Genomic DNA, 14,233 nt, shown 5'->3' with positions numbered 1-14,233 from the left:
ATGGAAATACCAATGCCCTGGAATAGAAAATCCTACAAAGAAAAGTGGATACAGCCCAGTCCATCATGGATAATGCCTTCATCTACATGGAGTGTTGTTGCAGGAAAGCAGCATCCATCATCAGGAACTCGCACCGCCCAGGTCATGCTCTCTTCTCACACTGTCATCAGGAAGAAGGTGCAGGAGCTTCAGGACTCACCCCAGGTACAGAAACAGCTATTACCTCTCAATCATCCAGCTCTTGGACCAAAGGGGACAACTTCAATTCAATTCACTTGCCCCATCACTAACATGTTCCCATAACCTGTGGATTGACTTTCAAGGGCATTTCATTTCATGTTCTCAATATTTATTATTTATTATTATTATTTCCCTTTTTGTATTTGCACAGTTTGTTATATTTTGCACACTGGTTGAATGCCAAATTTTTGCAGTCTTTCATTGATTCTATTATACCCTTGAGGTGGCAATGGTGAATCATCTTCTTGAACTGTCATCCTGGTGAAGGCATTCCAACAGAATGGTTGAGTAAGGAACTGATTCCATGATTGAGACTCAGCAACAATGTAGGTTCGGTCATAAGTTACATCAGATTCATCACTGGTTAAGGGCAATCTCTCTCTCTCTCTCTCTCTCTCTCTCTCTTTGAAATGTTAGCTGTGTGACAGAAGATTCAAGCCTAGTGTGTAATTTAGGAAGTGACAAATGAGTCTCTCTCTCACTCATGCCAGTGAACTTTTGCATATTAATGAAATAGGGTAAATGTCTTCACAGCCATGAGATCACTGGAAGGGTTTGCAGCATCCTTTCAATCTTTTCTGGTTAATAGTCTCGCCTCAAATTCAATCACACATGTAGCTTCTCTCTGAATCTTCTCCAATATATCAAGTTATTATGAAGGGATGGAACAGTACATAATGTTCTGAATTTGAACTGTGCAAGCTTGGGGAAAAAAGCAGCTTTGATATTTGTACCAATAACAGATTCACCTCAGTAGGCAATTACTGATAACTTCAGACTGCTGATAGTTTGACAGATTTATCCCAACATTGAAGATAGATAATCCATTCATAAAAATTGTATTAGCTTTCCAAATTATGTTTATCACAACTTACAAAATTGATATGCAGATGCTTTCAGCAGATCAGGTGTAATGTTGAACTATATCCACTGCCTATGTAGATAGAATACAGTACAGCACAGGGATAGGCCCTTTGCCCATGATGACTGGATGACCATAATGCCAATTTAAATTAATCCCATCTGCTTGCCCACAAACCAGATCCCTTGACTCTCTGCTTCATTATGTACCTCTCCAAATGTCACTATAGTATCTACTTCTACCACTGCTACAGCCCCACCCCCACCCCAGCCACAGCAGTGTGTTCCAGTCATTGACAGCTTTCTCTAAACTTCAAACTTCTCCTTTCGATGTTCCCCTCTTACCTTAAAACTATGCCCTCTAGTATCTGATCTGCCATTTCTACTCTGGGAAAGAAAACTCAGTCTTCCCTATCTCTGCCTCTCAATTGTATAATCTTCTCTCAGCCCCCAATGCTGCTGAGAGAGCAATCCAAGTTTGTCCATTCTCTCCCTGTAGCTAACACTCTCCAATCCAGGCAATGTCCTGGTGAACCATTTCTGCACCAACTCCAAAGCCTCCAAGTTCTTCATGCAATGCGACAACCAGAACGGCACAAAATATTCCAAACATGGCTAAACAAAGTTTTATACAACTTCAATCCTGACTCAGTCATTGCCCTAACCAATGAAGGTAAGCATGCATATACCTTCTTTATCAGTTTATCTACTTGTGTTACCACTTTAAAGAAGCAGTTGACTTGCACTCCAAAATCCCTCTGTAAATGCTCCCAAGGGTCCTGCCATTTGCTGTGCACTTTTCCCTTTACATTTATCCACAATGGATCTATATCTTACTTTATCATTTGACAACGTTCTTCACTATCCACAACACCACCAGATGTTGATTGTTTATTTGCAGTGCGTAAATCAGTGGAAAGGTCAGACTCACGGCCCTGCAAACTGTTTTAATTGCTTCTTTTACAGTTTACAGCAACACATTTCATGCCTACTCTTCTTTGAAGAGAATTCAGCGATATAAAACAATGACACATGTTAATCTTCATTTGTAGGTCATATATATCACGCTGTCCTGTGATTAAGCTTTCCGCAACATTCGTTACCATGACAACTTATTAAATATGGAAAAATATTAAACAAATTCCAATTATGAATGTTATTTTACACATGAATATTGAGGATCCCATTCAAACCATCCAGAACCTATGATCAAAATAAAACCATTCGCTGTTTATAAAGGAGAAAGTGAGAGTGATGACAGATGATTTTCTTCCTAAAGATGCTGACTGGCCTGCAGTGCAATTCCTATATCATATCTATAGCTATACATTGCAGAAAAAAAGGATATTGGCTAAGTGGGACGATCTTTAAAAGTGACATTAGAAGAGTTTAGAACTAGCATGTTTCTATTAGATTGAAGGGTAAGGCTGGCAACATTAGAGAACCTTGGCTGGCGAGGGATATTGAGGGTCTGGTCAGGAAAAAAGTTCAAAGTAAATTTTATTATTGAAGTACATATATGTCATCATATACAACCCTGAGATTCATTTTCCTAGGGCATACTCAGCAAATCTATAGAATAGTAACTATAACAGGTTCAATGAAAGATCAACTAGAGTGCAGAAGACAACAAACTGTACAAATGCAAATATAAATAAATAGCAATAAATAATGAGAACATAAAATAACAAGACAAAGAGTCCTTAAACTGAGATCACTGGTTGTGGAAACATCAGAAATAGAACGAGTGTAGTTATTCCCTTTTGATTAAGAGCCTGATGATTGAGGGGTTGTAACTATTCTTGAACCTAGTGGTCTGAATCTTGAGGCTCTTGTACCTTCTACCTGATGGCAGCAGTAAGAAAAGAGCATGGCCTGGATGGTGAGGATCTTTGATGATGAATGCTGCTTTTCTATGACAAAATGTCAAGTTATTGTGCTCAGTAGTGGGAAGGGCTTTATTCATGATGTACTGGGCCAAATGCACTACCACTTGTAGGATTTTCCATTCAAAGGCGTTGGTGTTCCCATACCAGGCCATGATGCAGCCAATCAATACACTCTCCACAACACATCTTTAGAAGTTTGTCAAAATTTTAGATGTCGTGCTAAATCTCCACAGACTCCTAAGGAAAGAGAAGCATCACTGTGCTTTCTTCACAATTGCGCTTAAGTGCTGGGTTCAGGACAAATCCTCTGAAATAGCAACACCCAGGAATTTAAAGTTGCTAACTCACTCCGCCTCTAATCCTCCAAAGAAAACTGGCTCATGGATCTCTGGTTTCCCACTCCTGGTCTACAATCAGTTTCTTGGTCTTGCTGACATTGAGTAAGAGGTTGTGGTTATGACACCACACAGCCAGATTTTCAGTCTCCCTCCTGTGTGCTGATTCATCACCACCTTTGACTCGGCCCACAACAGTGGTGTCATCAGAAAAATTGAATATAGTATTGGAGCTGAGCTTCGCAACACGGGAGGCAAATATCAGATCTGGGCAGATGGGGTTAAGTGAAAATCTCTTCAAGAGTGTGAAGAGTTATGAGATATCCCTGGCAGATGCAGAAACATCCTAAGATATAGGATATTAAGAATATAAATATGACCCCTTAAGAATATGTGTGGTAATCTACCCATGCACCCATGGGAAAGGGGCAAATTCTTAAATGAATACTTCTCATCGCAAAGAAGGACATGGAAGTTGGTGAGTTCTGGGCAGAAACATTCATACCCTGGAGCATTTCAACATGTTGGAGGAAGAGGTCTCATAGTCTTGAAACACATAAAGATAGACAAATCTCCAGGGCCTGACCAAGTATACTTTGGATGTTATAGGAAGCAAGGGAGGTGATTCCGGGGCTCAAGGAGACTTTTGAATCCTTGTTAGCTACAGATGAGGTAACAGAAGACTGGAAGATAGCTAAAGTTGTGCCTTTATTTAGATGGGACAGCAAATGATAAGCCAGGAACTACAGGCCAGTAAGCCTAACATTAGTTGTGGGAAAGTTACTGAAAATGATTCTGAGAAACAGGATGTATTTGCATTTGGAATAAATTTATACATAATCTACATTTTTAATTATGTTGATTGAAAGGACGAAGACCTCCAGCACTCACTACTGACCGTAAATTTGCACATGCCAACTAAGTAAATTAATTGACCTGACCAAGAGTTTCAGAACAGCTAGCTCAACCCATGAAAAGCTGACAGCTCCAAAATACCCCTTCCTTCAAGTACAGTGGAGAAAGCAAAAGAAATATTTATTATACACCGGGGGGGGGGGGGGGGGCAAATGCTGAAGAAGTAATACAGTTGTTGGCATTAATCACAGGTCTACTTAAAATTAATAGATTTCAACTTCCTGCTAATTCTTCACTTTCCTCAGTCTTTGTTATTGTCATATTTACCAAGATACAGTTAAAAGTATTTGTTTGCATGCCATCCTGAGATTATTCCAGACATATGAACATTGAATAAAAAGAGAAACACAAGGCAGAAAATAGTGTTTCCATTCAAGAGACTGACAACGGCAGGATAGAGGCTGACCTTGAATCCAGCGGGGTATTTGCCCTCAAGCTTTTGTATCTCCCACCCGAGAGGGGAGAAAACTGAATGATTGAGTGGAAGGGGCCCTTGCTGACGTTTGGTGCTTTCCCAAGACCGCAGGAAATGTAGACAGAGTCAATGGAGGGAGAGCTGGTCTGCATGATAGACTGGACTGCGTTCACAACTTTCTGCAATTTCTTGTATCTTGTGGTCATTCATTTCCCCCCCCCCCCATCCTGTTGTTCAAATCCAACACCCCAAGCATTAGTCATTCTGGCCTCTCTCCCTTGGCATATATTCTGTGCCTTCCTACATTTCCCAGAAGTCTAATATCTGCACCTCCACTTCCCTAGTCCCATGTGCCACAGTTGAATGGAATACTGTCCTTTTTCAGGTTAGCAGCATACCTTCAGGGAGTTCCCAGTTACAGTACACAGGAGCTGACAGGCCATAGGCAGAATGGAGGCTGAAGCCTGTCTGATGCATCTGCAACCAAACTTAACAATACCAGAATAAGACAGACCTGATTGCACTGACCAAGCTCACAAAACCTTGACCGCCACGCTACCTAAATGCTGGCATTCTCTGTCATTTTCATTAGTGGAAAATATAGGCCAGAAATATCATCACGTTTTTCTTGTAAAGGAAAATACACCATAATACACTTATACCTCAGTGGCATTGTTCTCCCAGGAGTTTCACTGTTTCATTTAACAATTTTAGCTCAGGCAAGCATTACCATCCTGAGCATGCAGCAAAACGAGGGCAGATGTCAAGAACTACCTCCACCTCGACACAAATGGAAAACCTTGAGATTATTTAAAAGGTTCACTACAGTAAAATTGACACAGAGGGTATAGACATGGTATATCGTTCATCTCCTGTAATGGTACTGGCACTCACCAATCAAACCTGACCAGGCCACACTCAAAACTGACTCAGAAAATGACTGGGCTCGCAGATCACAGAACCTCCTTATGATATGAGTTACCTGTTATTTACAAAGGAGACTATCTACAGTAACTTGGTTCTAAAGCTTTAGCAAAGCAGCAACATTTGGCAACAGTGAGTGATGCAGACCCCTCAGACTTGCTGTAGATGTTCAATGTTTAATAAAAAATGGAGTCTAGCAGAAGAATAGGGAGATGGGCAGCTATCAGCCTTTCCCTCTATAGGACGGAAGCCAAGAGCAGCTGGTACCTGCAGCAACAGCTGTTTTGCTGTGAGACACCAGCTCCTGCACTACAGTCAACGTGACCAGCTGCTGAATGGGGAGAATTGCTTCCTTTCTGTGAAATGTGCTGTGCGGGGCTACATACACCAAGTGTTTCCAGGCAGTCTGGAGCCATATTATTTGGTATCACAAACCGTGGTAGTGTTTCTATATTGTCAACTGGAACACTGAAAATAACTACCGCAGTATCTAGATGCTACACCACTTATATTTGGAATTGTAGAGTTTTGTTCAAAAATCAAGGTTCAACTTTATTCATTCGGAATTAGTTGTGGTGTGTTGGTCACAGCGGGACATATATAAATCAATAAGCTAATAAAATTAGAGGTTAAATTAAGGATATCGCTAAAATGTGCAGAAATAAACAATGTGAACACAATTATAAATAGTGGTTTAAAGTGTCGACAGTGCAGTGGCGGGGTCAACAGACAGGGGGGGTGTGGGTTAGCCATGGCTTCACAACCATGTCACTCTGACAAGTAGCTCTGCTGTGGGATCACAGCGAGTAGTTGCAAGGTCTGATGTATTCTGCTGGGAAAGGCTGGGGGTTAAAGATATGAGGCATTTACCGAGTTCTTGTCGTGCCTTCTCAATAATCTGCCCAGAAAAAAGAAACATTTCCATTTTCTCAGTAAATTCAGGGCACAGCGAAAAGTGACTCCACAATAGAGAAAATACAAACTGTACTGCGGTAAAGGAAGTATTTGTCCACTTAATAAAATTGGGATCATTCAGAAGCTTAACTTTATCGTGTTGTCAGTTTCTAAAAGAGACTGTCAACAAAGACGTGAAGGCTAGTTTCTTTTCAATCATTTAGCGACATTAGACTTTCTCGCTATTCGTTAGCTCTGGTCCATCTCCACTGTGGAGGCGACAGATTCCCACAGGGTGTGGTAGCCACTGCCCTGTGCCCGTGGACCAGTGGCTGCTCGCACACAAACTGACTGGGCAATGCAGTTCCCAGAGTGGGCACCATATTCACACGCCGGGGGGGGGGGTCGCTGCACCAGCAGTTTGGGGGGAGATCCCCAGCTGGTATCGCCCCCTTGGTTTGCAGTGGGTCTGAGGGAGTGCAACACTGCCACGAACGTCAGACAAATCTGTTCAGCGATAAATTATCGGGTTCACCGTCTCCCGGGGCGCGCAATGCCACATCAGAGGCACCGTTGGGCTGGGGCCATTTCCCGCCGTCCTCATCCACAAAATCTGCTGTAACAGGTGGGGAGACACAAGAGGCGAGGCAAGTACATAACCAACACAAACTGTAAATGGGTAATCCCTTCAAATCGTCCCCTTTAATATGCGTGTGTGTGTGTGAGAGAGAGAGAGAGACACACACACACACACAGACTGAGAAAGAAGAGAGATCCCCGTAAAGACTGAACACCTGAAAACACAATGTCCTTCCGAGATTGTCCAAGCCACCAAGGAGAGCTGTTCGTCCCACTCCACGTGTCAATCGCTTTCCAGGAGATGCTCCTTGCCGCATCTCATTAATCCCCTTTAAAGTGCCAAATCCACTCCCGGGTGGATTACGACGCTTGTTAAAGACCGGGGGACCGACGACGGAATCCACACACACAGAAATACATCGCTCACTCACTCTTTCTGCTCGCCATCCTCGCTTGACGTTAAACACACTGAACAGCAGCAAGCGGGGTGATGGAAGCATCCGCGAGTAAAATCTGCATCCCCCCTCCCCAAACCCAGCCATAAACTGCACCGCTTCCCGACACAGCCTTGCGTTTCCAGTGGAAAGCAGGACCAGTCTTCAGCGCGCATTCAATGCACAGTAACCACAAATAAACGTTACATCGAGCAATCTCAGTGAAAACACTCAGTGCAATAAAATAATTAAAGAAACATCCAATAAGGTTACAAAATCCCAGGGCAAATAGGCTGGTTTGCAGTAAAGCAGCGGATATACACAACCATTTAAAGTAAAATACCCGGCTCACAACCTATGATGCTGAAAGACTCTTTCAGATTTCTTTATATTATCTGTTGCCTCACCTTCAGTTCACTATTGTAGTGCCCCCGTGCCCGTCTACAAAAGAGAATGTACGATGGGACTCTCTCCTGTGCACTCCTCTCTACCAGCTCCTATTCACTGCTCTCTCTCTCCACCTCGCCCCCCCCCCCCCCCCACCAAACATACTCACACGCCCGCTCCCCCTCCCCACCCCTCCTCTTTCTCCAACCCCAATGCGAACTGGGAACCTGAACAGTGACTTCATTTCTCTCCCCTCCCTTTTAATCTGTTGGCCAATTGCAGCATGTGCTGGATTATATTATGCACCCTTCCCTGTAGTTCCATCAGCTGTACTAGACAAACATGTATTTTTCACAAAGACACCACAGCCATTTGCTTAGATCTCACCAGCACCTATAGAAAACGAAACATAAAGAGATCATCTGCTCCTTTGCTGCCTAGCTAATGCAACTTGGCACCTGCACTCAGTTGTTCTCAGAATATAAGCAGATATAGTACCATTCAGGGCTGCATTGATTTCTGTAAGAGGGAACTCTGATCTTTTGAAATCATTGCTAACCTCCTTATTTAGAATTTTACTTTCTCCTTTGCCCAGCCAACATTCACCTCCAGTTCTCGCCTACGTACCATCTTTCTGTAGAAAATTATAATTGTAGGATCTGCTGTGCCACATGGCCAAACTACAATTTGCCTAATTTGTCAAAAGTATTAGTTTCAGCCCAATGGCACAGAAAATTTCCCCTAATTTAATTCTTCCTCTCCCCACTTAATGTTATAGAATCACATTAGAATGTTTTATCTTCTCTTTATTGTATTTGCATCACCAAATGTCATAGAGTTATCAGTGGATGCTATCCATTCCTGGCTCTGCAAACTACTCAACAACAATGAATGCACAAGACCATAGGAACAGGTTAAGAACATAGGTTACCTGGCCTGTCAAACTTGCACTACCATAGTCTCAACTCTTCCTCTGGTCCAGTTCTCCATTGCCCTCAATACCCTGATCTTTCAAAGCCAAATCTACTTAACCCAATAAAATGAAAACACTCCACAATCCTCCGGAAATTTGCTGCCCTCTGTGAGTAGATATTCCTATGCACCTCTGTTTTATACGTTCTCTTCTAACCTTGTAACCATGTCCACTTGTTCAAGATTCTCCCACTAATGGAGCCACCTTGAATTCCAACCTGTCATGCCCTCTCAGAATCTAGTATTAAGATCACTCCTTATTCTTGCAACGGCCAAAACTTTTTAGCCTCTTGTGATAGGGCAATCCAGTCATCCCAGGAATTAACCTAGTGAATCTTTTTTGGACTGCCTCCAATGCCAGAATATAATGTTCGACATAAGGCATTGAAAATATTTGCACAGTACTCTAGGCACTGCCTCACTGGTATCAATGGTTTCATTGGGAGGGGTGGGGTTCTAAAAGAAAGTAGATTTGGGCTTTGGGGTATTGTGATCAGGATATTGAGGGCAATGAGGAACTGGATCAGAGGAGGAGTGGAGGCCAGGGCAGGGCAAGTTTGACAGGCCAGGTAATCTGCACTTGTCCCTATTTTCCTATGTTCTTATACAATTGCAAAAATACTTCCTACTGCTTAATTCCAACCCTCTTGCAATGAAAACCATTATGTCATTTGTTTTTCTGAAACCTTTTGAACTTGCCTGGCAAATCAACAAAAGGCTGAGGCAGAATCAATGAAAATACATTGTTCCTTTTGGCCAATAGTTTAGAATCAGAGGACTTGGATTGAAAATAATAAGAATGCAAGCAGGTTGTTTTCCACTGAGGCTGGGAGAGAGTAGAACTAGAGGTCATGGGTTAAGAGTGAAAAATGAAATGTTTAAGGAAACATGAGGGGAACTTCTTTACTCAGAGGGTGGTGAGAATGTGGAAAGAGCTGCCAGCAGAAGACCAAAAGACCACAAGACATAGGAGCAGAATTAGGCCATTCAGCCCATCGAGTCTGCTCCGCCATTCCATCATGGCTGATCTCGGATCCCACTCAACCCCATACATCCGCCTTCTCGCCATGTCCTTTGATGCTGTGACAGATCAGGAAACAATCAATTTCCGCCTTAAATATACGCATGGACTTGGCCTCCACCGCAGTCTGTGGCAGAGCATTCCACAGATTTACTGCTCCCTGGCTAAAAAAATACTCCCTTAACTCTGTTCTAAAGGGTTGCCCCTTGAAATAAATGCCAACATTATACTTGCCTTCTTTAGATAGATAGATAGATAGATACTTTATTCATCCCCATGGGGAAATTCAACTTTTTTTCCAATGTCCCATACACTTGTTGTAGCAAAACTAATTACATACACTACTTAACTCAGTAAAAAATATGATATGCATCTAAAACACTATCTCAAAGAGCATTAATAATAGCTTTTAAAAAGTTCTTAAGTCCTGGCGGTTGAATTGTAAAGCCTAATGGCATTGGGGAGTATTGACCTCTTCATCCTGTCTGAGGAGCATTGCATCGATAGTAACCTGTCGCTGAAACTGCTTCTCTGTCTCTGGATGGTGCTATGTAGAGGATGTTCAGAGTTTTCCATAATTGACCGTAGCCTACTCAGCGCCCTTCGCTCAGCTACCAATGTTAAACTCTCCAGTACTTTGCCCACGACAGAGCCCACCTTCCTTACCAGCTTATTAAGACATGAGGCATCCCTCTTCTTAATGCTTCCTCCCCAACACGCCACCACAAAGAAGAGGGCGCTCTCCACAACTGACCTATAGAACATCTTCAGCATCTCACTACAGACATTGAATGACGCCAACCTTCTAAGGAAGTACAGTCGACTCTGTGCCTTCCTGCACAAGGCATCTGTGTTGGCAGTCCAGTCTAACTTCTCGTCTAACTGTACTCCCAGATACTTGTAGGTCTTAACCTGCTCCACACATTCTCCATTAATGATCACTGGCTCCATATGAGGCCACAGCCTCTACCTTTAAATTAACCCTCTTGGAGTCTTGCATGAGAACACCAAAGTCCCTCTGCACCTCTGATGTTTGAACCTTCTCCCCATTTAGATAATAGTCCGCACTACTATTCTTTTTGCCAAAATGCATTATCGTACATTTCCCAAATGTGAATGCAGTGGTGGATGCAGATTTGATTTCAACATTTAGGAGAAATTTGGATGGGAGAGGTATGGAGGACTATAGTCTGGGTACAGGACGATGGGACTGGGCAGATTAATAGTTCGGGATGGACTAGATGGACCAAAGGGCCTGGTTCTATGCTATACAGAAACTGGGGCCAATGTGATTCATTTTTCTTGCAGTGAGTCATCATGGTGTGGCTTTCACTGCCTGAACAAAAGACAGCAGATACAAAAGGTTCATTTAAAAGTTTATAGTAAATTTATTATCAAAGAACATATATGTCACCATATACAACCCTGAGATATGTTTTATTTCAGGCATACTCAATAAATCCAAGAACTATAATAGAATCGATCCGACTGGTTCAAGAGCTTGATGGCTGAGATCCCGAACCTTGTCAACAGGCATCTTGAAAAGGAACTTGCATAGATGCTCGAGAGACAAAACATCTCAGGATTATGGGAGAGACGGACTGGATTTCTCTTGAAGGGATCTAACATGGGGTCAACAAGCCAAATGGCCTGCTTTGATGCAGGAACAGTGCTCAGATGTATTCTGGTAAGATGGCAGCACACTTGGGCGTGGCAGCCTCAATGGGTCCAACCAGAGGTGTTATTGTCTTTTTGAAACATCTTTCTTACAATCGCAAGACTCTGCAAGACACTTAGAACTTCAAGTACTGCAAGCCTGTGCCAACAGTGAGCTGCTCATCAGCAGAGGAGCTGGAGTTGGTGTGGACAGAGTTGCTGCCTGCTTGGAGTCAGTGCATAAGGGAGTATGCAGTCCAACAGCAGGTGATTGTCTTGGACGTTTTGATTGCAAGACCCTGTTGGACGTTGGTAATGAGGAATGCTGCAAGTCTGGTTCACTGGTTTTATTGGTGGGACTGACTGCAGAGAAGCTGCACGGCCGCAGTTGTGGCATGGACCAGGCCGTGGGTCGCCTGTTTGCAGCTGCCCAGGAGAGAGGTGTTGGAGTCAGTGCACCGAGGCAGTGTGTCACGGCCTCCATGCCTGTGTCGGTGCTGTCTCTGGTGCTCATTCGATGGAGCATAAGCTGGATTGTGTTCATCTGCAGACTGCTGTGATTTGCTCTTACCGACAACATTCACAGACTCAGTCACTTGGGCTATACTGTTTTTTGTGTGTGACTGTATGTTTACTGCTGTTTGATATATGCTATATGTACCTTGTGCTGTGTGGGACTTTTGGTACTGTGCTTTGCACCTTGGCTCCAGAGGTACACTGTTTCAGCTGGGTTTATTCATGGGTATTTATGTATGTTCGAACTTGATCCTTTGCAAATACAAACTCATTTTTATTGTGACCATTTCACGTATCCGAACATCCTACTTTCACACACTCAAAAACATTAATATCTAATGAATACCCTCTACTGTTGCAACATTGAGCATTTTATCGTGGCCCCAGAACTACCTACAAGTCATTGCTTAAACTGGAAATGTTTCATATTATTCGCATTCATAGCTTAGTGAGTAACAGTGTTATTTCTGAATCAAATAGACTTGAGCACATGACAATTCAGAAAATGATGTGTAGGTGTGTATTTTAGATGAGGCATCAGGCCACGGACCCTCTATTTGTCGTCATGGATGTAAAAGATTTCCGGCACTATTTGAAGAAGAGCTGGGAAGCTCCCTTTATCCTGCCCATCAGATTAACTCGTCGTCCATCTTGCAGTGCATAGGAGCAATTCTTGTGCATACTGCAGTGTTTGCTTGCATAATGACATTGACCTTTCCTGAACAGTAGTTTCTTGAAGGTAAAGTGATTTTATGGTATGCTGAGCATGTAAAAGCCTAGCCAAATTCAGTTAAAATTGGATAGTGACTTGGAAGAATATCTCAAGATACTTTAGGAGTAGGCAAAGAAAACAGACAATGGAAAACTAAGAGCAGGGTTAGGTTGAAATGAAAAAAGAGAGTTGTTCATTGGTTCAGTGGTTCCATTTAATACCAGACAATGTATATTGTATACAACCTGAAATTTTTACTCTTTGCAGACATCCACAAAACGGAAAGAAAACCCCAAAGAAAGGACAGAATGTTAGAACCCCAAAGCCCTTTCCCCCTCCCATGCACAAGCAGCAGCAAAACATCTTGTTGTCCCAAAGTTAACTTCTGGAGAATGCCATTCTATACTTCCTTCCAATATGAAAAAATAGCTGTTTGTAACTTGTGTCCGCTTTTTAAATCCTAAACAATTTTATGTCCAGACAGTTACTACCACCAGCCCTTTAGGCTTCATTTTGTCTTACTCAATCAGGAACACAAGATCAATTACACTATCCTCACCAAAACCCTTCATATTGTATACAACCTGAAATTCTTACTCTTTGCAGACATCCACGAAACAGAAGGAACACCCCAAAGAAAGGACAGAATGTTAGAACCCCAAGGCCCTTTCCCCCTCCCATGCACAACCCTTCAAAACAGTCAATCAACAATATTAAATATGATCTACCTTTTGAAAGAATCAGAATGGCTTTTCATTTTTTTTTTTACTTTTGAGGTTGTAGCATGCATTCATTATCTACTTTCCTATTTTGAGTGCAGCCAATTATTTAATAATTCATCTTCATCTGTTTTTTTCCCCTCTCTGATTTTTCATCCACCTCCTACTTCCTTCTTAAGGCAGTCAAAGATGACTTGTTTTTTTTATTTCAGTGGGTCTGATGAGACATGCTCCTACCTACATAGGATCTGCAGACTCTCCGAACGGTGAGGCAGACAGAGCTTAAAGTGGAAGGAAGGTGAATTGCTTGGATTATTGCAGTCACCTACTGTTTTCCCTTGACCTTCAAGTTCTCCTCTTCAGGGTCTAAAACTCAGAAGATTCTGCAGATGCTGCAAGTCCAGAGCAACACACACAAAATGTTGTAGGAATTCAACAGGTTAGACAGCATCTATGAAGAGTCAATCTCCATATCATTAACTGATCTATATTCTAGTGTATTCTTTGATAATTTTCTACACTATCCACAATGCCACCAATTTTTATATTGTCTGTGAACTTACCAACTAACCCATCCATGTTTTCATTAGTGTTTAGTTGAATAAGAGGCAATATAATACTGAGAGGACTGATGGGATGAATGTTGTGTCAGGAAACGTAGAAAAGTCTTGACCCAAAAGCAGAGCAGCAGAGTTGATTTTGTGGTGAGCAATAACTTTTAATGGTGGTTGTCCATCGTATTCGATGATGAGAGGAAACATGTG

General features: G+C 42.3%; 1 protein-coding gene across 2 annotated transcripts in view; it reads right to left on the bottom strand.

Moving 5' to 3' along the window:
- The window catches only part of LOC140734814 (synapsin-3-like), a 315,531-nt gene extending 307,524 nt beyond the window's left edge, over nucleotides 1–8,007 (bottom strand). The window contains exon 1 of one of the 2 annotated variants that reach the window (XM_073059372.1): nucleotides 7,894–8,007. The gene's annotated coding sequence lies outside the window, so the exon portion shown is untranslated. Of the gene's footprint in view, nucleotides 1–7,483; nucleotides 7,591–7,893 lie in introns of those variants that run through there. The other variant, XM_073059373.1, reaches the window with a different exon arrangement.
- Between the last annotated feature and the right edge of the window lie 6,226 nt (nucleotides 8,008–14,233).

Source organism: Hemitrygon akajei, chromosome 10 (assembly GCF_048418815.1).
Source record: "Hemitrygon akajei chromosome 10, sHemAka1.3, whole genome shotgun sequence".
Classification (NCBI taxonomy): domain Eukaryota; kingdom Metazoa; phylum Chordata; class Chondrichthyes; order Myliobatiformes; family Dasyatidae; genus Hemitrygon; species Hemitrygon akajei.
The sequence above is the reverse complement of the archived record's forward strand: the minus strand, read 5'-3'. Positions and strand labels throughout refer to the sequence as shown.